The sequence below is a fragment of the Magnolia sinica genome, chromosome 18, assembly GCF_029962835.1.
Source record: "Magnolia sinica isolate HGM2019 chromosome 18, MsV1, whole genome shotgun sequence".
Lineage (NCBI taxonomy): Eukaryota > Viridiplantae > Streptophyta > Magnoliopsida > Magnoliales > Magnoliaceae > Magnolia > Magnolia sinica.
In genome coordinates, this window is record NC_080590.1 from 36921610 (window position 1) to 36947224 (window position 25615).

A 25615-nucleotide genomic window follows, 5' to 3' on the forward strand; every position below is an offset into this window, starting at 1 on the left:
ATGAATGTATGTGATTAGATTCTGAGAAGATCGGTCGCTTACTCAGCCACTTGTAGAATTTTATAACGATCAGGCAATAATTGGAGAGTGGGGTTTTTTCCTCTAAAGGTAGGTTGCGATTTACCTTTCACAAGAAAAGACCTTTCAAAATACCAGTGTAATCAAACAAAAGAAAAAAATTTCACAATCAGTCATTAGGAGCGACAATAAGAATGCGTCTTTTGAAAGAACAGCTTGATATTAGATAATGAATAAATCTATTGTAGAGATATAGATTTGGATTACAACTAAAAACTATAACTAAGAACTACCACTACTGGATTATCACTACTCCTATAATAAGTTGAGATAAAAGATGGATTTGTTTTGATTATGTATAGGATTTGTAGATTGATTGTGTTGCTCTGTAGATTTTCTCTGCTATTTATAGAGTTTTGTTGTACCTTATTCTTTTATATGCTTTTTTCATTACTCCAGCGGTTATAGTACTTGAAGGGCCTCTCTATCTGGATCATTCTCTTGTTACGTTTCCGTTTTTGTAATTGTTCCTGTTGTGTTAGCCAAGTTCTATGTCTCTCGGTCGCCTACCATATCTTGGACTAGTCGAACATTTTTTTTCCTCCGCTCGTTGAATTTTAGATAACTTGGACTTGTTACTTCATCGGCCACCCAATGATGTGTAGCATTGAATTTACGCCAACTATAATTCGGTAGAAAGCGCTCCAAATATTTTAAAACTCTTTTCATCTAGATCCCATCTCTTATGCAGTTCCACATGTCGCCTTCCTATTGTCCTTTTTCATAAATGCCAGAAATAGGGTACAAGAGTTGGTTCTCTCTCCATATTTTTCGTTATTTTATGTATATCTTACATTCTTACATGTTTTTTATATGTTTATTTTGTTCATCTTCTAATTACATAAAGTTTGCAAAATTTTCTACTTTGATAATTATTTCTGTTTTGTGGAATACGGTATAATTTAATCAAAAGTTTTTTTTTTTTGGTTATGATCTTGAACTTTGCACGCCCGGCCTATTTAAAATTTTGATTTTGCCTGGCCTGAGGGTGGTCCATTGCCAGCCCTAGGGTGGAGAGTCTGGGAGCCTGGAATTCCACTAGGTCCGCTAAGTAAGCTTGTTCTGCGAGTATGCATGGGTCTCACCCAAACGTGGCATACTAACACAACACATTTACACGCAAATGTCTTGATTACATCCATTCGGCTGGCATTTTGAGCTGTTGGGGCTGAGCCCATTCAAAATTTTGATTTTGCCGGACTCGAGCCGATTCCATTCACAGACTTACCGGAAAGAGGTTAGGAGACCGGGAGCGGATTAGGTGAGAACCCGGACTCACCTTAGACAGTGTGGCCCTTACCGTGGGGCCCACCTTGATGTGTGTATTCTGTATCCACTCCGTCCATCAGTTTTTCCATATCATTTAAGGGCATTATCCCAAAAAGAAGCAGATTGACCATAGGAAACAGTGGTGATTGAAGGCCCTACCATTAAAAACCATTAAAAACTTCTTAGGGTGCACCTTAATGTTTACGATAGTGTTTATTTACCATCCAATCGGTTGATAAGGTCACATAATCCTGGATGAAGGGAATAAACAAATATCAGCTTGATCCAGAACTTTTGTAGCCCCATTAAAGATCAATCACCAATGTTTCCGATGGTATGGCCCACTGGTGTGTAACATGCTAACACAACATATGTACAATACAAACGTCGTAACCACAAAAAATATTATACTCTGCAAAGTATCAAACATAGAAAATTGCTAATCCAAGAAAAATAAGACCAATGGGAATTGTGAGAAAATGATTTCTAGTGTGATGACTTGAAGTGCCCCGTTTTTTCTTGATTTCAATTTCTGCTACGAAATTGTCTCTCTAGGATTAACGGCTAGGATCATCCCTGGACTTGATGCATGGTCTAAATGGACTACAAGTGGGGCCACAAAATTCACTGTTGACAAGAGTCGATTTATGGGGTTGTCCAGTCCAGCCATGAACAAAATAGCCCATTTTTCACAACATATCAAAAGGCAGGGCCAAGCTTAATCCAAATCCACTAAACAAGAACCACCCAGCTCAGTAGTGTCAAGTACGTGTAGGGCTGTCGATGGTCTGGCTTTGGGCCAAGCAAATGCAAAAGTTTGAATAGACCTGAGCCGTCAGTTGAAAATGTGGCCCAGAGCCCGGCCCATTTATAGGCTGCTGAAGTGACGTCACCACATTCTTTGGGCCCCACTATGATGTATCTGTTGTATCCACACTATCCATCCATTTGGAGAGATCATTTTAGGAAAGAGCCAAAGGACACTGAGGCCCACTGTTGAAACCTTCCTAGGGTCCACCGTGATATTTATTTGAGATCCAACCTGTTTATAAGTTAATACAGACATGAAATAAGGGAAAATATAAATATTAGCTTGATCGAAAACTTCTATAGCCCAAAAAAGTTTTTAATGATAGGCATTCAATTGCCATTTTTATTTTTATTTTTTTTGTGGTGGGTTCACTTGAGCTTTGGATTTGCCTAATTCTTTGGATCATGCCCTATAATGATCTTTCCAAATGGATGGATGTTACAACACATACACCATGGTGGAGCCCACCGAACGTGGTGACATTGCTTCATTAGTGAGACTGCTACAATCGAGTTCAGTAGCTAATTCACGCAGGTCTTTTTGGGCCTTTACTCACGCTCACACCATATGGACCAGTTGATCATCCTGCTTAGATTTATAGAGTTAAGCACCAAAAGTAGCCCTTATATGAACACACTCTCACACACCGTCCTACACTGCATGGGCACTTGTTCCCATGATCATAGTATTAAAATAAAGACTACTTATCATGGAGCCGTGGAATTGGACCCAATGTTTCTAGCCCAATGTCAACCCAATGGGCTGGGAATGGTTTTTGGCCCTGTTGTGGTCATTTTTTTCCATCTAAGCCATAGCAAAATTCTGTTTTAATATGCGGATTTGAAAAAAAAGAAAAAACTTGTAAATATTTAACTGAGATAGAGTGACTTATATGTGGATTACTTAAAAAGGAAAGATTTAAGAGAGGTAAAGAATACCACTTGTCTATCTTATATACATTATTATTCATGCTTCTATAAATTCTAATTATTTTAGTTGAAGTTTTTATTTTATTTTATTTTAACTTTATTTACATATAATACAATGACACACATATGCACATATAGCTGTTTCTTTCTCTCTTTTTTTTCACTTTCCTTTTTAGTCCAAAACATCTTAAACCTGAACTTTTTATTCTTCAAATGTTTGGCATTTCTGAATATTTTTTTAATGGAAATTTTGACCATATTTTTAATGATCAAGAACAAATTAAACACAAAAATTTCCTATTCCTTTATTATTATTATTTTTTGGTAATTCCATTTAGCTAATTAAATGGATTGGGTCTTTCTATTAAACTTGCAATTCTTGAGTGTAAAAAGGCTTTGTATAAATAAAACTGATTAAGCCTGACCCAGCCTGTGAAGAATTTGCAGGTATTTGATTGAAAAGATTAGGAATTTCCATAGCTGCCAAAAATAATTTATATTTTGGCCCAAGTGAGACACGTATGATCAACAACGGCCATTGGATAGGTAGGGTCTGCAATAGTTGTACCTGACCATGAAATAATCATGGGGGTTAATCATCAATGTAGGATTAATGTCTAGTAAAACCGACAACAAGAGTACAAATGGTTAAAATTCTTCTTAAATGTAATGGGGTGGGGCGTTTTATTTTTTATTTTTGCAAAGCTGTAGGTGAGTTGACTTCAGCTGCTTGACTTGGCTCATCTCCGCTCGAAATTGAATTTAGACCAAGTACAGCTTGTTTTTGGAGTCTGGAAAATTTTCAAGCTGAGTTCAAGCTTGCCTGAGCCCAACTTGACTCAAACCCCAACTCGAATTGCCTTAGATCAAATCAGATCAGTGACTTGGTCATTTTGATCTTGATGCTGCTCGTTGAGTGTTTGATAAAATGCCTTAATGATGTGATGTTTCTTGTACTGCTAGAGTTGTATACGAGTAGATATAGCTTGATCAGCTCGCCTGACTCAACTCGGAAAAGCTTGACTTGCCTTGGCTCGAAATTGGATTCGGACCGAGTTGAGCTGGTTTTCGGAACTCGGAATTTTTTTGAGCAGAGTTCGAGCTTGCCTGAGCTTGACTTGACATGACTCAAACCTCAACTTGAATCGGCTCGGATTGAATTGGCTCTAACTCGGTTATTTTTATCTCAATGCTACTCGCTAGGTGTTCAATGAAATGACTCAACGAAATATCGTTTGGGATGCGTACATTCTCCGTAGAATCGGTTGGTGGTGAGGAAGGAATCGATACGAAACAAATCACTAAAAAAAAAAAAACTTTACATTATATAACTGCCATCATATCTTGTTTTTGATGTTGCTCGCTGAGTGTTTAATAAAATACCTATAAGGTTGTTATTGTTTTGCATTCCGTGAGAGATTGAAAATGCATTATATATGTGAAAAAATGTCTCATAGGCTCAAATTCAGCTCAAATTGGCTCGAGATGTTGACCAAACCGAGCTGAGCTGGCCAGTTACGCTTGAGGATCAAGCCGATCTGAGTTTGAGTTGAGATTAGCTGTTAGACAAGCTGAGCTGAGCTATGCCAAGCTCGATTCGGTTCGACTCGTGTACAACTTTGTGGACTGCCCTCATAACAGGGTATTCTGAAGTGGGCATTCAATGGAAAATTGAATAAATAAACCTCCACATAAATAATTAAAAAAAGAAAAGAAAAACTTTACATTATAGGTCTGCTCTTATATCTTGATCTTGATATTGTTCACCAAGTGTTTGATGACATGCCTGCAAAGCACTCTTACTTATTTGTAATTGAAGTGTGGGAGATTGAATATGTAATGTATATGTTTGAGAAAATGTTGGACATGCACGAACTGTCCTGAGTTGCTGATTGAACTGAGCCAAACCAGCCAGTCGAGCTTGAGAACTGAGCCGATGAAAGCTGAGGTTAGTTGTTGGCCAAACTCAGCCAAGCTGTGCCAAGCTTGACTCGTTTCAACTTGTGTGCAGCTTTATCTTTATGTGGCTGCATGGTTTGTAAACGCCCTTGTGCACCGGAATCAATGTACACCTGAACAAGCAATCATAGATTTGTGACTTAGTGGAGAGGTGGTACTTCTCCTAGATAATCTTCTCTATGTAGTTGCCCAAGCCCTTACCCTACCGGGTCAGGCTGTCAGGCCGCCTACCCTTACGTAGGGGTGGGTTTTGAAAACATGGCTCCTGCTGTTATGGGGTTTTTGGTCCGACTAGCTTATGTTATGGGTTTTTTTCGGTAACCTTCGCTCATGTCTTGCCTGTAGGCCTTTAGACTCGGCCCAAATCGAGCCCAATGCAGCCTTGGTTGATACATTGGCCTGGGCCATTTATGCCCATTTTTACCCTTGCCTTCATGTCTTTCGAAGGATACTAGTTGAGACCTGTTAATAGACATTCGGATCGTTTGGCAGAAACTGGGCCACTCAATGCCTTTCCACCGTCTTATGTGTTCATGTCATGGGCCTGTCACAGGACGGAGTGCAACCATGCCATCAACATTTTACAGGATGCACTAAATTTCTCAAAGATAGCAAAGTCATTGTTGGGTGAACGATGGAATCACACAGAGATGAATCTATGATAGCAATTCAAAAGCACCAAGCAAAAGGAAAAAAAACACAACGATTTAACGTGAAAAACCCTTTCGAAAAAAAAAAAAAAAACCACGGCACAAAGTGACATGAATTCATTATGAAAGTAGTAATTACAAAGAGAGAAGGCTTACTCGATTCAAATAACCTCGAATTTCACTCTTACTCCACTTATTTGAAACCCTAAAACTATTTAAAAACTCTTGGAATACATCTCAATCCCATTTACACACATATTTATAACATGTGGGAAAATCCCAAATAAAATCGGAAAAAAATTTCGTAGATCCGGCGGATCTGCAAAATTCTACACAAAACATTTGATATCATTGAACGTCCTTCGATGTCATCGAAACTTATTCTTCGATAGCATCGAAGCTAGGTCGATGGCATCGAAATAACATCCAAACTGTCTAGATACAAAACTTGATTTTTTTTTATAAAATCTCGATTGCATTGATCCAGTTTCGATGTCATTGAAGGTTCAATCGAACATCCATCGATGGCATTGAAAAAAGCGCCCAAATAGGTTAGCAACCAATTGGAGAAAATTCAAAAAATCTCGATGGGATCGAGCACTGTTCAATGCTATCGAAGGTGACATCAAACAGACCGTCAATGGCATTGATAGACTTATCTTACTGGATTTAAGACATCAAATACAACAATCATGCCACATTCAACGTCATTCTCATTCACACCAAAACTACAAATTGCAGATAAGGCACAACGCTATGGTTCTTACATGGGCCCAAGGCAAATGATGTTCGTTCCAAGGTCTCTTTAAATCCAGCCCACGATTCGGAGCAGACCGTTGATCTATTGGACCATAATTGTCACAAAATCCCCCCTAATGGGACCGTTGATCTGTTAGACATGTCGAAAAGCCCAGAACCACATTAATGAAGGCCTAGGCCACAAGACCCTTAAATGGGCCTAATTTGGCCTCATCAGAAAAAATTCAGAACAGAGGAATGGGCTTGGAAATATGCTCATACCAGTACTGAAGGCTTCAAAATAAGGCCCAAAGGGCTTAATCTCAGAAGCATGTTTTTACCTGGCAAGGGCTGTCAATTGGTATCCGATGGACCCAGCCAGATTTTAAGGTCCGGGTACCACTTTTTCGTACCCATCGTGAAGAAAGCGGGTTGGGTTCGGGTCTCCGCTTTTGGACCGGTTAAAATCAGGTCCAATAGTTTCGATCCTGCACTTGTTGGTCTAGGCAGTTTCGGGTAAGGTCCAGTTAGTTTTTATGGTAAATTTCTATTATTTAATATATGATTATCATAGCCAAGAAAGTATGTATGCAATCTAATCCATCCATCTGGTGGGCCCAACCATGGAAATGCTCTTTTGTCCCAAACTCAACTCAAAACATAGATGTAAAGAACTAATGGATACCCTTATGTATCCAAATCTGATTGGATCCGGGTCTTAGACCCGGTAAGACTGAACCTGGCCAGTGCAGGTATGATGCTATAGTGGAATGTCATACACATTTCCAAACACGAAATGTCTTAAGAAACCGTTCACGTTCATCGGTGAAAGGTAAATCGTTGGGACATTATCATAATCTGATAGCAAAGTAGATCAAATCAAGGGCGTAGATCATAAAAAAATGGGCCCCACTCGCATTAATTAAGGGAAGGTTCCGCATACAACTAGTTGCGCGTGGGGCCACCATGATGTTTTCATACATCAACCCATCCAGTAGGCCCTGCCCATAATGAAAATGAGATTTGTCAAAAATAGGTCTGATCTAATCATCCAGTGGACCACACATTAAAAAAATCATTCTGATGGTTGGATCAGCCTGATTTTTGAGTTCTTCCATTTCTATGGTGGGGCAATCCCAATGGACGGAGTGGATGCCATGCAAACCCTACAGTGGACCCACATCCTACAATTTTCTCATTTACAACCAGTTGCATATGCCATGTTCCATCAACTAATGACAACTTGAGCTTGTTAGGTTTTATTATTGTGGGCGCATGTGTAGCCTCTTACCATAGTAATTCCTGGCCACTTGCTATGGTCCATTTGGATATATCAGGACCGTCCAAACCGTGAGGCCTACTGCGGATTGATCATAAGCCCAAAATTGCACAAAGCCTACAATCCCATCTACTAATCAGGGCCATCAAAATGGACAGATGGAAATAAAATGTTCAGGATCAAAATCCAGAGGATAAAATCAGATGAATGAGATAATTCAATCAGCTTGATTTTAAGATCATCTACCGTTAACAACGACACCCAAAATTTGGATGGTCCGGATACGTGCACTTGTATGCCACATATCGGTTTAATGGGTCCGTATGCAATGGCATGAAACCTTGAGTGAGATGTGAGCAATGGCTTGATATGCCTTCACACATTGAAACCAAACACCAGTGCACTGCCATGAACCATCAATGGACTCCCCAAGCTCAATGGTCAGGACAACAGCCATGGGTCCACAAGCAAGGTTCTGTCCCCTGTCCAGATTGTAAGCAATCACAGCCATTCATCTCTCCAGGTGACAGAAACCCATCAAGGACATGACTGCCTTGATATTGACTGACATTTTTTTAGAAATATTCCGGTGCTCTCAGAGCACTATAACTTATAGTGCTCCTAGTTCAATTGGTTCACTTGGACAGTCCAATCGATTGATCTGAACAGTTCATTAAGTTCAGAATATTTTTTATGGCCAACCATTTAAAATTTACACTGATAGGATGATCTAATCCATACTTGATTTGGAATTATTTTCTCTTACCGTTCTTTTTCAAATCAATTGATAGGATGGCTAAGATTGCGTAACAAGTGAATCTTTAGAATCATGAGCAATTCATGAAGGTTCCTAACAACTAGTTGAATTAGACTGTTGATTTGATATATTTTTCTTAAATGATCCTGACTATCCATATTAAAGGACATGGATGAAATGGTAATATTTGTCATATCAATCTGATTTTGCCTAGTAGTGTATGAAATGTGTGTTGGACCTAATGAACGGTCCGGATTGATGGATCAGACTCTCTAACTGTGCAAATGCAACTAGGAGCACTTTACCTTATAGTTATGAGATAGCACTGCAGCATTTCTTCGCATTTCCGGGGTTTTGGTCCAAATAGCTCCGGTTACGATGTATTCGTGTAAACTTAAGTTCTTTTTTACCCTGAAATCAATTATTAATTTTTTTTTTTTTTACTTTTAAAGAAAGAAAATATTCCTCCGCCATAACTGTCCCTAATATGGTTGGCTTGTATGGAAAGGAGAAATGTTTTATTTATTTATTTATTTTTAAAGGAAGTTAGCCCTATCAAAAACAAGGATTTGACCCACCCCTTTGCCAATAAAATCCATTCATTTTAATCAAACAACCATGAACCCAAATGATGCTTTTTCCAATTTTTTGTTTGAAATTCTTTGTAGCCCACAATTATACGAAATTTGTGCATTAATTCCAAAATATTTTCTTATGTATGGTTCATCTGTGATGAGTTTTGCTCTTAAACTTGGATTGATGACAAGAAATTTAAACTCCTTACATGTTGACGAGATAGATTTACTTCACAACAACTCAGTAGGCTCCACATAAGATATTGATGTGTTTAAAATGTGAGGCTCTTTCGCACTAGGGCCATTAGGCCCCTTGCTTCTTGCTTCCTTGATTTTTTATTTTTTATTTTCAAGAGAAAGGAGGATGGAGTGAAAAGGAGGATGGTGTTTTTTAATTTCCTTCCTTCTTCCTTCATTGATTTTCTTTATAGTTGTTTTTCAATTTTTTTTGTTAGATATAAATGGTGGGACTTTGTGAAAGAGAGGAGACTGATGGTTATCTTTATAGTTGTTTTTTGTTACAACATGTTGTATGAATGGTAGGAGTTTATGAAAGAGAGAAGCTGTAGATAAATGTTATAATGGAAGAATTTTGTAATGAATGAATGTTAGAGTGGATGAAAAATGGACTATTGATATTCATGGTGGACTGCTGATATTAACAGTAGACTGCTGATATTCATTGTAAACCACTGATATTAACAGTGGACTGTTGATATTCGTCGTAGACCATTGATATTAACAGAGGACCATTGATATTTATTATGAATCGCTGGGATTAACAAAGGACTGTTGATATTCAAATGTAGATCGTTGATATTCATTGAGGATTGCTGATATTAGCAGTGTACCGCTGATATTAACTATACGCCGCTAATATATTCATTCTTGATCACACATATTCACTATGGATCGTCGATCCCATGAAAATGACCATAACTATCTCGTTACATATTTGATTTGGGTGATCTTGTGCTTGTTAGAAATGTAATTTGATGAACTTTTAAATGACTTTAAAATAATCTCATTTGGATACTATTTGATTACCCAAAAGTGGGGGATCAAAGTTCATCATTCACTGTATATCACTGATATTCACCATGGGCCACCGATCTAACAAAAACGGCCATAACTCCCACGTTACATGTTTGATTCAGGTCTTATGCTTGTTGAAATGGTAATTTGATGAAATTTCAAATGGATTTTTAATCATCTCATTTGGACACTATTTGATTGCTCAAACGTGGGCCTAAAATTCATCATTTACCGTACATCACTGATATTCATTGTGGGCCACTATTCTAACGAAAATGGCCATAACTCTCCCGTTGTATGTCTGATTTAGGTGATATTATACTCGTTGGAAATGTAATTTAAAGAAATTTCAAATGAATTTGGAATCATATAATTTTAATACTATTTGATTGGCCAAAAGTGGGCTCAAATTTCATCATTTATTATGGACTGTAGATATAATTAAATTCACTATGGGTCACCAATCCCACAAAAATGTTAACAACTCATTTGTTACATGTCCAATTTGGATGATCTTATGCTCGTTGGAAAGATACCTTAATGAAAATTTAAATAATTTTTAAATAATCTCATTTTTATATCATTTAATTGCTCAAAATTTAGCCCAAAGTTTATCAATCACTGTGGACCATAAATATTCAGTGTGGGTCAATAATCCCACAAAATGACTATAACTCCATCATTCATGTCTAATTTTAGTGATTTTGTGCTCGTTAGAAAAATAATTTGATGAAATTTTAAATGGATTTAGATTTATATCATTTTGATACCATTTGATTACCCAAAACTTGGCCCAAAATTTATCATTTACTGTGGACTGCATATATTCACTATGGGTCACCAATCCCACGAAAACAGCCATAACTCCCTCGTTACATGTTCGATTTAGGTGATCTTATGTTCATTAGAAAGATAATTTGAAATGAATTTGCAATCCTCTCATTTAGACACCATTTGATTGCCTAAAAGTTGTCACAAACTTCATTTTTCATTATGGACCGCAGATATTCAGTATGGGTTACTGATTCCATGAAAATGGTCATAACTCCCTTGTTACATGTACGATTTAGGTGATCTTATACTTTTTGAAAAGATAATTTGATGATATTTCAAATGAATTTATAATTATCTCATTTAAATACCATTTGATTATTTAAAAGTATATCCAAAATTCATCATTCACTATGGATTGTAGATAAATTTGGGCCCACTCTTGACAATCAAATGATATCCAAATGAGATAATTCCAAAACCATTTGAAAATTTATCAAATTATATTTTCAAATAATATAAGATCACTTAAATCATATATGTACTAAGGGAGTTATGGCCATTTTCGTCAGATTGGTGGCCCATAGTTAATATAAGTGATATATGGTGAATAATAAAATTTGAGCCCACTTTTAGGCAGTAAAATGGTGTCCAAATGACATGATTCTAATGCTATTTGAAATTACATCAAATTACATTTCTAATGAGTACAAGATCACCCAAATTAGACATGTAATGAGAGACTTATGGTTGTTTTCATCAGATCGATGGCCCATAACGAATATCAGCGATCCATAGTAAATGATAAACTTTGGACCCACTTTTGGGTAATCAAATGATGTCCCAATGATAAGATTCTAAATAATTTTAAAGTTCATCAAATTATCTTTCCAACAAGCATAAGATAACCCAAATCAAACATGTAACGAATGAGTTGTGACCGTTTTCATGGGATCGACAATCCATAATGAATATTTGCATTCCATAGTGAAAATATCAATAGTCCACTCTTAATATCAACGGTCCACTCTTAATATCAGTGGTTCACAATGAATATCGATGATGTATACTAAATATCAGCAATCCATAGTGAAAATATGGGCGATCCACAATAAATATCGATGATCAACCATACAACATTCTTCCATTACAAAAATTCATCCATTACAACAGTCATCCATTATAACATTTATTCATTTTAACATTCATCATATTTATTTATTACAACTAGGGGTGTACACCAAGTCGAGCTGGCCTCAGCTCGACTTGGCTCGGCCATTAGCTGACCTTAGCTCGAACTTGGCTCGACTCGGCTCGGTCCTTGAGCCTAACTGGCCAGCTTGGCTCAGCTCGATTAGCAACTCGGGCTAGTTCAAGCCTAGTTCGAGCCAAAATCAAGCCTTTGTGGCATTTTCACAAACACATTTAGTGTACTTTTCAATTTCTCAGTGTATGTAAAACAGGGATAGCTGTTTATAAGTATTTCATCAAACACCTTATAGGCAACATTAAAAATCAACGAAAAATAGTATTTGTTTCATATACATACCTTCCTTACCACTAGCCGACACTTCGTTGACTCATTTCATCGAACACTTGGTGAGCAACATTAATATCAGAATAACCGAGTCATTGAACTAGTTTGATCCAAGTTCGATTTAAGTTGGGGTTCGGTTCGAGTCGAGTTGAGCTTGGGTAAGCTCAAACTCGGTTCGAAAATTTTTTCGAGCTAAAAAAATCTGCTCGACTCGGCTCGAACTCAGCTTCGAACCGAGTCGAATTGAGCTTTTTCGAGTTAAGTCAAGTAAGCTAACCGAGCTAACTCGGTTCATGTACACCCCTAATTACAACATTCTTCAATTACAAAATTCATGCATTATAACATTCTTCTATTACAAAATTCATCCATTACAATATCCTTATATTATAAAAATTTATCCATTACAGTATTTTTACGCACCCTCTTCCCTTTCATAAAATTCTACCATTCATACCAAATAAAAAAATCCAAAAAAATAACTATCAAGGAAGCTAAGGAAGGAAAAAGGAAGAAAGAATGAAGGAGGAAGGAAGATGGAAGAAGGAAAGAGGAAAAAGGGAATAAAAAAAAATACCATCCTAAAATTGCACTTGGTATAATAAAATACCACAACTAAGGGGGGGGGGGGGGTGATTAAGACAAAATAAAATTTATTCTTTTTAACATACAATTGCTTAAACTAATACGATGATTAAACTAAGTAAGACAATTAACTCTAAGGCTTTCAAGTTAATAGAGGGTCCAATCACTAGTCTATATATGATAATGTATATGCGTGTGTGGGATATGCTACCTATCAAGTCCTGACATTCATATAATCATGCATACATACAATTCAATTAAAGCAACTACATTAAGCATGATTAGATAAGTGCTCAAACGACAATCCCAAATACAAGCATGTATAGTGGTTCGATTTTCCTACTCTACTCCCGACGGACACACTCAACCCATAAGTGTGCCGGATTTCACTATCGAAGTTTTTAAATTAGGTTCACTTCTAAGATTTACAAGCATATACTGCCGTCAGAATCCTACACAGGGACTTAATCACGTACTCACCCGTGTCGATAGCCTACGTAAGGAGTTACCACATATACACCCATGTCGGTGGCCTACATAAAGACTTGCTCACGTACACACTTGTGTTATTGGCCTCGACAAGGACTTACACACGTACTCACCCATGTCGGTGGTGATAGGTCTTATACAAGAACCTATATGAGTTTAAGTTATAAACTATACAGTCAATCCTATACAAGGAAGGAGTGTGATGGTTCTTACAATTGACAACTTGTCGAATTGATCCTCCTTTGGTAGCGTCTTCTCGGGTTACTTGATCGATGATCTTTTGTGCTTCAATCAACTCCCCTTTTTTCTTTCCTAATTGTTGACGCTAATTCTTACCAGTGCTTCCACTTTTATGATCATTTGCTTTGCATATGAAGTGTCAATGATTTGACTAAGGTAAGAGAGGATTGTGAATCTCCTATAACTCATAAGAATGCTGTAATCCTACCAGATTCACCTAAAATAATCTTATAGAAAGTTTAGATAAGGATTACGTTCATTTTAATCGAATAGTCGTGAACCCACAATAGGATTTTTTTTAAAATTTTCTGTTTTAAGTTCTCTGTGGGCCACGACTACACTAACGTTGTGCATTAATTATAGAACATTTTTTTCGATGCGGTCCATCTTTGATGAGTTTTGCCCTTAAATGTGGACTGATGACATGAAATTAAAACCTCTTACATGTGGAGGGGTTAGATTTAATTCACGATAACTTAGTGGGGCCCTTCCGCAAGAGGACCATTTAGTAGTTTCCTTCTTCCTTGTTTTTTTTTTTCACGGGAGGGGAGGATATGTTAGTGCACTTATTTATGTACCTTATTTATCAATCATGTGAATCCACATATTATGTAGTTGGTTGAAGCCTTGGAAGCTGAAGACCAAAGACACAAGAGGACGTGGAGCATCAATGAGTAAACAACAGGTAAATGAGGTACCTTGGTGATCATAACCTTAACCCAAATCAACCATTGAATCTCTAGATGATTGTAACCTTAATAGGTAAACCTTGTTGATCATCCCTTAGCCTTAGAAGCTTAATTGGAACATGATAAGGCTAGAAAATGTGCGAAGCTGCTATGAAATCATATGTCCAAAACAGTTGTTTCTGTTTCATTCTTAATCCCATCGAGTGATCCTTGATCGATCGAAAGTGCCCGAAAATTTCCAACAACAAATTGTTTATTTTCTTGAATTTTTTTTATGCCATTAAACTAGCTTCCGATCCCATCGAATAAGAGTTCGATCGATCGAAGGCATCATTTAACCGATCGAACCGGCCATTTTCTGTCATTTTTTACTGTTGGAACTTGGTTCCATTATAAAGGCATACGGACCTTGGAAATTTTGAGGATTTTTTTATTTTTTTACAAATAGAGGCTAGGTGCTTTCCACTCATACCACATATCATAGACTTCCATCTGACGAGTTTTATGCCAATCTTCTTATGATCCTTCACTCTAATGAGCATTCCATTTTCTTTGTCAAAGATATGAATATACTTTCACTTTTTTGGAGATTAGACGCTATGCCTATAGTCTAAGAGAAATCAGATACATCTCCCAAAGAGGCCAATGCAATGGAATCCAACGAGGAGATCCGTGGCAACAATGTATTATCTGTGTCTAAGGTTGACACTTGTAAAATGAGTGAATTTTGGATACAGGGGCATCGTATCACATGTGTCCTCACCGGAGTTGGTTCACCACATACAATGAGTATGATGGTGGCTTGGTACTTATGGGTAATGATCATGCCTGTAAGATGGTTGTGATTGATTCGATTCACATATGAATGTTAGATGTGATGTAGTGTACATCGAAAAATGTGAGACACGTTCTAGATCTTAAGAAGCATCTGATATCTCTAGGAGCGTTTGATGTTCTTGGATGTAAGTTCTTTAAGTACGATTTTGTTCTGAAAGTTTCTAAAAGGGCACTCACTGTAATGGAGGCATGCAAGAGTGGAAACTTCTACAAGTTAATCGGTAGCATAAATCGGGTGGAGCTATAACATCTATAGCGGAATCTACGTCTGCACGTGTGTGGCATGCATACTTAGGTCACATGAACGAGCGCAGTATTAAGGTACTACTTATCATGGTTTAATTCCTACTTTTAAAATTTTTAATATGAATGTATGTGAGCACTGCATATACGATAAATATTCAAAATTATTTTTTAAAATTGAAAAACATAATAGCAAATGATTGCTTGACTATGTGCATTTTGTTGTGTGGGAGTCATCACCTATTGTTTATGAAAGGGGGGTCATCATTTTTTGTTGTTCATTGTTGATTACTCTAGAAAGTTGTGTACTTCTTAAAACATAAATCCGATGTTTTCATCACCTTTAGGTAGTGGAAGGTCATGGTAGAAAAATAGTCATGGTGGAAACTGAAAGTACTCAAAACTAATAGTTGAGGGTTCACTTCTACTAAATTTAATTGGTTTTGTAAGGATGAGGGAGTTGTATGACATAACACGGTTAGACACACACTAGAGCAGAATGGTATGGCAGAATGTATAAATTGAACCCTTTTAGAGAGAGCACGAAGTATGTTAAGCAATGCTGGGTTAGGCAAGGAGCTATGGACTGAAGCCATCAGCATAGCTTGCTATTTAGTGAATCAGTCTCTGTATATATCGATTGATTGTAAAATTCCAAAAGGAGTGTGGAGTGGTCATGAAGTTGACTACTCAGGGCTGCATGTATTTGGTTGTGACGTTTACTCTCATATGCCATCAGTTGAGAGTGATAAGTTAGACCAAAGGACTAAAAAGTGCACCTTTGTTAGATATAGTGATGGTGTGAAAGGATACAGGTTGTACGACCATGTCACACGGAAGATCACAATTAATTGTGACATCAAGTTTGATAAAGGTTCATTGTTTCATAAGGATGAACATAAGGAAACAGAAAAGTCAATGGTAATTGATGTTAAAATTGAAAAGGCTAAAGTACAGGACCTAGCTGCAAGAAGAGGTACAGGATTAGGAGGAGTAACCACCTGTCAAGAGAAATCGACCAAGAAATCGCAGGATGCCATGGCAATACAGGGATGAATCAAACGTTGCATTTTTCTTTATTACGAATGAGTTGGATCCATCCACCTTCTAGGAAGCATGAATGCACTGACGCTGAGAATTGGATGATGACCATGCACGATGAGATGGACTCCTTTATACAAAAAAGAGATGAGAAAGTTGGTGGAGCTTCTTGTTGGTCAAAAAGTGATTAGGTGCAAGTGGATCTTCAGGAAGAAATATGATAAATATAAGGGCAGATTGGTAGTGAAGGATTATATGCAGAAGGAGAGCATTGACTTCAATGAGATTTTCACACTTGTAGTCAAGCAGGTATCTATTAAATTCGTGTCGGCAATGGTTGCCCAATAAAATCTTGAATTAGAACAATTGAATGTAAACACTGAAATTGCGCTTGGTGGGCCCATAAGCTATGCTTGTGGAAGCTTGGTGGAGCTATAGAATGAAGGCTATGTCCTAAAGGGGGTGATTAAGACCAAATAAAAATTATGCATTTTAAATCTACAACTAATTACTTAAACTAATATACAAATTAAGATAGTCAATAATGGGTCTAATTACATATACTACAAATCATATTCTTATGAATCAACTAGTCTGTAAACATAATAGTTTATATATGTGTGTGAGATGTGCTAACTATTAAATCTTATAACATTAATTTAATTATGCATACATATAATTCATTAATTGATCACATAAGCATAAGGGCTTAATTTAGGTCCAACATAAGAATCAAGGTCCTATGGAAGAACCTAATCGAGTTTTGGCAATCAAACTCTTATACTCAAATTTACACAAGGAATGAGTATACATGGATTCTAAAAATGACAACCTTGCGCGTCAGATTGAGCCCCTTTGTAATGCCTTCTCGAGATGCTTGATCAATGCTCTCTCGTGCTTCAATCATCTCTTATTTTGCTTCCTCGATTATTGATGTCGATGTGTTGCCAGTGTTTAACTCAAAGATTAAAAACCTTACATGCAATGCTCTTTTGCGGAATGTGATATGAGGTTGGGTGAATCTCTTACAACTAATAGAAGGTTATAATATTAGAAATTCACTTAGATGAGTATTATAAAAGATTTAGATAAAGGGTACACCAATAAGGTTGGGTCTAATCTTTAGAAAATGGTGGAGATTGAGTTCATCTTCAACATTGAGGTTGGAATCCTCATTAAAGTGGTAAAACTCAAGAAGATGAATAAAATCTCATGAGATTTAAGACTTAAGGTGTCACGCCCCAAACCCGGAAATCGGATTCACAGGAATCCCGATTGCCGAATCCGGTGCCGACAGCCTCCGCAGTACCCCATTCTCGGCTCCTAGCGTCCATACGCCAAATTCCGATCCTGGGATCCTACAAGGAGGATTTTTTTTTTTTATATACATTTAACTCGTAATAAGCATAACCACAAGATTACCAAATTCATAAAGGCAATATCATCATCATCACATATCCACTAATATAATCATTTGAATACAATGCTGAAAGGAAAATTCATAAATTGAAAATCAAGCTTTAGAAGACCGCTGCACGCTCCAAGCTCAACAATGCTGCAACCTAACAGCTCCTGCACGCATCTATCGTGCATAAGCTTATAAAAAGCTTAGAGGGTGGTATAAGTGTGTGCACAAGATAAGTGCCAAGTATTCAATACAATGTCATCATCATACAAGACCGAAAATACTGGTGATCCATAACTCGTACAATATCAGAATAAACAGATATACAAACAAGATCATGAATTATCAGGGTAAGCAGAAATACTAACAAGAGTAGGAATTATCAGAGTAAACAGAAATACTGACAAAGTCATAAATCACACGATAACAGAGTAAGCGGAAATATTGATAAGTGTATAAATCATACAATATTAAAATACACAATACAAATCAGTATGCAAATGAAGAGTCGTAGAGAGCTAAATATCAGGTGTAAAGGATGTAATGCAATATACATTCTTGATAAGTAAAATGAATAGTGTCAACCATACCATATGCTGCGGATGTAATGCAACATGCAGTGCAAATGGAATGACCATGCTGGAGAGTGAAGTCGGTATGGTAGTACGTAGTATCACAGGCTATGGGGTCAATCACAATGGACTTCTATCCAAACTAGTCCCATACCTAATTTGGATGGTCAGACCCAATGTGGTAAACTCCTGATCTCAGGTTAGTCGCGCGCCCCAACCGAAATCTTGGCCATTGCGAAGGTACACATAACAAATAGTTGCGCACTACCAGCCCGAGTGGATAGTGAATGATGAATGAATGAATTGGTATGCAACTCTTACTCACTAAGTCCACATATCAGTACGTTTCATCTCTGGGATCATCACCGGGGTTTAATACACTCCAAATGGCACTGTCTCTCTCCCAGCAGCACAGTCCAAGTGAGCGTAAGAAACCTCACTATCCGCCTAGCCAATAGTCTGTCAATATCTATCCGGCACGTCGAAAGCGGATCCATTTACGAGCTGGTCAAACTTAGCCTAGCTATGCCCCATTTGTTCTAGCTATACCCCCTCCTAACCGACCACAACACAGTGGGAGATGCGGCCTCCTGGTATTCGGTACTCGGGCACTCATATATGCACTTGGTCTCGACGTTGGGGCGTCCTCTAGTACCAAGAGGGTTTAGGAATTTTTACACAGGGCCACATATGGCAGCACAATGCTAGAACAAATTTTCGGTGTCCTGTCTGGCCATCCACGATATGCTTGTGGAGGCTACGGCCCTGATGTCGCTAGGGCACACAATGCAAGATGCATGAGTCATACAATCCAATCATGCATCAATCCTGCGCATATCGTACGCTCATGTGAGATAACCTCTGCCTATCAAGGAGTCTCATAACAATCTACCCGATGACATATGCAATGGTCAACCACATCTCATAACAAACATACGGATGATGCGTATGGGCATATATCATGATGCTATGCAGTCACATACTCATAATCGGTATCAATAACCGGCCTCAACAATTGGCTTCGACAATGTGGACATTTAACCAACATTGCCCCCAAGGAATAACTACATAGAGCCAAACATATAATGAGCCCACGGCCTCACACAATGGCCCAATACACATCACTCATGGGCCTCACATACATCACATCAAGCTCTATATAAGGGCATCGAATGTATCACAATGGGTCACGCCCACGGAGCTCGAATACATTACAATGGGCCTTGCCCATATGCCACGAATACATCACAATGGGCCTTGCCCATGGGCCTCAAATACATCACAATGGATCTCGACTATGGGTCGCATATGCATCATGTAGGCATCAACAATAGGCCTTGGCAATCGAAATCGGCATTAACAATTAGGTTCGACACTCGGAACTGGCCTCGATACTTGGCCTTGGCAATCAGAATCGGTCTATACAATTGGCCTTGACAAATCGGAATCGATCGATAGTCGGAATCGGCAAATCGGTCACGTCAATCGGCAATCGGTCAGAACAATCGGGGTCGATCGATAGTCAGAATCGGCAAAACGTTCATGTCAATCGGCAATCAGTCACGACAATCGAAATCGATAGATAATCAGAATCGGCAAAATCGGTCACGATAATCGGGATCGATCGATAATCAGAGTCAGAAAATTGGTGACGACAATCGGATTTATCGATAATCAAATTGGCAAATCGGTCACGACAATCGGATCGATCGATAATCAGAATCGGCAATTCGGTCACAACAATCGGATCGATCGATAATCAGAATCGGCAATTCGGTCACAACAATCGGATCGATCGATAATCAAATCGGCAAATCGGTCACGGCAATCGGAATCGATCGACAATCAGAGTCAGCAAATCGGTCACGACAATCGGATTGATCGATAATCAAATCGTCAAAATCGGTCACGATAATCGGGATCGATCAATAATCAGAGTCGGCAAATCGGTCACGACAATCGGAATCAATTGATAATCAGAATCGGTAAATCGGTCACGTCCATCAGAATCGGCAATCGGTCATTACAATCGAAATCAATCGATAATCAAAATCGGCAAATCAGCCACGTCATTCGGAATCGGCAGTTGGTCATGACAATCGGAATTGATCGATAATCAGAATCGGCAAATCGGTCACGTCAATCAAAATCGGCAATCGGTCACGGCAATCGAAATCGGTAAGAATGGGCTTAACATGGCCCATTAATGTGGACATCTAACCAACATTGCTCCCAAGGAGTGGCCCACATGAGGGATTCATACGCAACGTGACGACCACACATACATCACATCGGGCCTCGCCCATGGGCCTCAAATACATTACAATGGGCCACAACCCATAGGCCTCGAATACACAATAGGTGGGCCCTACACATGGGTCTCGTATACATCAAATGGGCAACGCGTCATGGGCCTAATAAATGTCACAATGGGTCACACGATAAGGGCCTAATACACCTTATAATGGGCCTCGTTGATATCAAGTCGGGCCTCATCATATGGGCCTTATATACGCCAAGTGGACCGTATCAATGGGCTGTACTAATGGGCCTTATACACATCAAGTGGGCTGCATTAATGGGCCTGCTACACAACACAATGGGCCTCATACTTGAGTCACAAATACACAACAAGTGGGCCTTGCATATGTGCCTAATATACATAACAGGTGGGCCCTGCACCTGGGCTTTAAGTACATAACAGGTGGGCCTTGTACATGGGCTAAAATACATCATGATGGGCCTCATGGATGGGCCGCACCAATGGGCCTCAAGTGGGCTTGGACCACATCAAAATCATCTTAACAGTTGTAGGTGTAACACGTGTACCATGTACACAATTATTCCATGGGGCACATGGCCCACTAATGATGATTGGCACTGTCCAAACATTTCCTAATTAAATCCGCACCATCCAAACATTAGACAACACGTCCAAACATTGTCCAGCATCGTCCAGGATAATTTGGACGGTGTGGATGAAATAATACATCATGGTGGTGTCAACGTGGTGGCTCACCAGATATTTGAACTTGCCTCAGTTAGGCTCAAGCCTTATAACGAGCTTGGCAATGGATGGACGGTTTGGACATCACGTGCATGATATGGTGGGGAGCCACCGTTCAAACAAATGGACGGCTAGGATGTAAGGTGGGTCGCACGTTACTGGGCAACGTTAATACAGCAGCTATACATGTGCACCAGTAATCTGTGTCCCAAGAAGGTGGGTCCCACATGGGGCCCATAGGTGTAGTATAACCACTAGCATGTATATATATTATATACATAATATAATATTATATCATATTATAATATCATAATATAATATAAAATTATAATATATATGCATAACATATGTATACAGGCGTGAAGTACTCCAGTGGGGCCAGCCTCCCACCGTCCAGAGGTTGGACGGTGAGGATGCAACACAACCATGGTAAGGCCACACGTGTGGCCCACCATAACGTTTACTCTCCATCCAATCTGCTAATAAGGTCACAAATACCTAGATGAAAAACAAATTTCATGTGCATCCAAAACTCTTCTGACCGAAAAAGGGTTTCAAGGGTAAACGTTCAATTCCCTGCTGCTAGTGGTGTGGTCCACCTGAGCACCATGAACGGCAGAATTTTTGGGGTATTCCCATGCCTAAAGGGGACCCATCAATTGCATGGTGTGGATGCTCCACATGCGTCACAGTGGGGCCTAAGGTGGAGCCCACACTCCCTGCCCATTTACCAGTGCCAGGACGCTGCTCGCTGCAGCGTCCTCTGGACGCTAGCAGCAGCAGCGTCAACTTGAATTTTTTTTTGTCTTTTTTTTTTTAAAAAGAATTTCATAGTTGGGCCCCACATCATGACGATCCGGTCCGTCTGATGGGTCCTATGGCTCGGGATGCATCTATCTAGTCTAATATTTAGAATGATTTTGACATATGGAAACATTACAGTGGACCCTAACAGATTTATCACTAATAAAATGACCTCTTTGATAGTGTGGCCCAGTAGAGGTTGGGATTAGCTTCATGTTCCGGCTCAACGGCTGAAATGAGCTGAGGGACGGAATAGACGGTGTGGATTGAATCAATGCATCAGGGTGGGGCTTGTGTGAGCGGCCCACCCAAAAGTCTAAAAATCTTTTTTTTTGTTGCTGTGTTAACCACGTCCCTGGATGACGCTGGACGGATGAAGTGAATATATAAATTCTTCTTCAAGGTGGGTCCCACGTGGACGTGGCCCACCTGATAAGATCAACTTGATATTTGTGCTTTTCCTTAGCCTGGGACAGGCCAGTGGGCCTGCGGCCGGACGGTCTAGCAAGGTGAGCCCAACAAAAGGATGGCATGGATAAAATACATGCTCCACGGTGGGGTGCATCAGGGTGGACCACACACACATCAAAAGAGAGAAAGAGAGAGAGGGAGATCAGGTAGCGGAGGGACCTCACCACTATGGGTCCCTCAATTCATCAAAACCACAAAATAAATACTAGAAAACACCCACCATTTGCTTCTTCTTGGGCTCCTCCTCATCTTAGCTCCAATGGAACATGATTCAACGGTCGAGATCGGTTTTGAAAGGTGGGGATGTGAGATAGGAAGGTGGGATTGGGTGATAGGAAGTAGGCCACACTAACTTCTCTCCATGGGAGGCTCTCTTGCTTGGACGTTTTTTTTTTTATGGAGAATGAGGGAGAGAGAATGAGGTGATGGGAGAGAGGGATGGTGGAGTGACATAAGAGGTAAGGTGCTTGATGACTTTTGGGGAGGGTAGTTGTACTTGGGGATGGGATGGAATGATGGGTTGTACTTTGATTGATGGATGGATTGATGTGACATTTCGTAGAGATTCTCTTGGGTTTTGCAACGCGCGGCGTTTTCCTCGAACCGAACGCGGGCCCACATCTCCTGGCCTGGGTATCGTCTCGGCACGCGAGACGCGACATCGGAATCGTGGCGACGGCGCGGTCGCTACGGTATAAGTCTCGGGTCGAGCCGACTCAGATATACGAGACACATCATAGGATCGCGCACAAATGCCGATAACTGATCGCGGGTCGTCGGAACTCGACTAGGATGACTCGTAAGCCTACGGAACAGTACAGGCTAGGATACGGGTCTTACATAAGGTGTGGGATATGAGTGGAGATTCACCTAAACTTCTATTACACTAAAGACCCATCAAAATGCTTAAAGGCCAGATGTTCTATATAAAGGAATTGATTTCCAACAATCATAAAATAGGCAAAAATGGCTAGTTTTCAGTTGGACCAAATGGAACTTCGATTGCACCAAATTAGACAAGAAAAGTCACTGGACAATTTTGACACTTTTGGTCGGATCGAATATGAACTTTGGTTGGAATGAAAATGGTCTTCAATCGGATCGAATGTGGCATTCGGTTGCAGCCGAATTAGCATTTTTACTGTCTTAACACGTTGTCCTGTTTTAGCCGATCTCAGTTGGATCGAAGGTTACTAAAATTTTATAGTTTTTCTAGCAACTCGGGATCTTCAAAGCCAATATAAGTATATTTAAATAAGGCCCCTAAGGCTAATGGATGATCAATAAGGGGTTTACATATTAGGGTTAAGATCATTTAGAAGTTTTGGTTGTTTTAGGTCAAGGGTTAGCGTCACCAAGGTACCTTATATACTTATTCTTTACTCCTTGATGCTCCACCTCCGCTTGTGTCTTCGGTCTTCAACTTTCAAGGGCTCAATTGACTCCATGACACAATGACTCATGTAATTAACAAACAAGGTGCACAAATCAGTGCACTAACATAGCCTACTTTCTTACATGGGGAATTAGAAGAGAATATTTACATGAAGCTGCAATAAGGATTAAAAGTGTAAGGTGCGGAGAATAAAGTTTGCAAGTTGCGGATGTCGTTGTATGACCGGAAATAGTTGTTTAGGCAATGGTATAAGAAGTTTAATTCTTTCATGATGAGTCAACAGTTTATAAAAGTGAATTTAATCATCGTGTCTATTTCAGATAACTAAGTGATAGAGAATTCATTATACTGGAATTGTATGTTGATGATATGTTTATCGTTAGCTACAGTATGTCTGAAATAAATATACTAAAGGCTTAATTATCAAAGACATTCGAGATGAAAGATATATGGGCTGTAAAAAAGATTCTTGGCATTGATATACACAAGGACAGGGAAAGGAGTAAGCTATGCTTGTCTCATGTAGAATACCTTGAGAAAGTCCTACTCAAGTATGAACTTGATAAGGAAAAACTAGTTAGCACTCCCCACGCTGCTCACTTTTGACTTTCTTTATAATAATGTTCCACTACAGAAGAAGTAAAACAACATATGTCTCATGTGCCTTACTCAAGCGTAGATAGCAGTCTGATGTACACGTGGTTTGTATGTGAGCAGATATTTCACATACATTGGGTATTGTGAGCAGATACATGTCAAACCCCATCAAACAACATTAGGAAGCAGTGAAATGGTTATTTCATTACATACGAGGTAGGACTGGCTATGTCTTGTGATTGAAAAGTCTAAAGAGAAGCTAGTAGGTCATGTGGACGTTCATTACATTGAAAACGTGGATAACAAAAGTTGACTTTCGGATACTTGTTTGGATTAGTGGGTGGAGCGATCAGTTGAATGTCGAAGCTTTAGTAAGTAGTTGTTCTTTCCACAACCAAAGCTGAGTATATAGCAGTGACAGAAGCATTCAAGGAGGTAGTTTGGTTGAGGGGAATGATGAATGAATTGGGGCTTCAGCAGGAAGACGTGCAAGTGCACTATGATAACAAGAACACTATCAACTTGTTGAAGAACTCTATTTATCATTCGTAGACCAAGCACATTGATACGCATTATCATTTTATTTAGAAGATGCTAGATGAAGGTGATGTTGCTCTTGAGAAGATTCACACCGATAAAAATTTGGCCGACATGCTTGCAAAAGCAGTTCCTTCAGAGAAGTTTATGTTTTACTTGACTTCACTAAGCTTGGTGAAGACAGAATGAAGACAAAAAATGCACATGAAGCAACAATGAAGCTATAATGAAGATTAGATATGGAGGAAGTTGTTTGAAACAGTGGAGCATGGAGATTGAAGCCACGGTGGAGCTTATTGAAATTGATGCCTTCA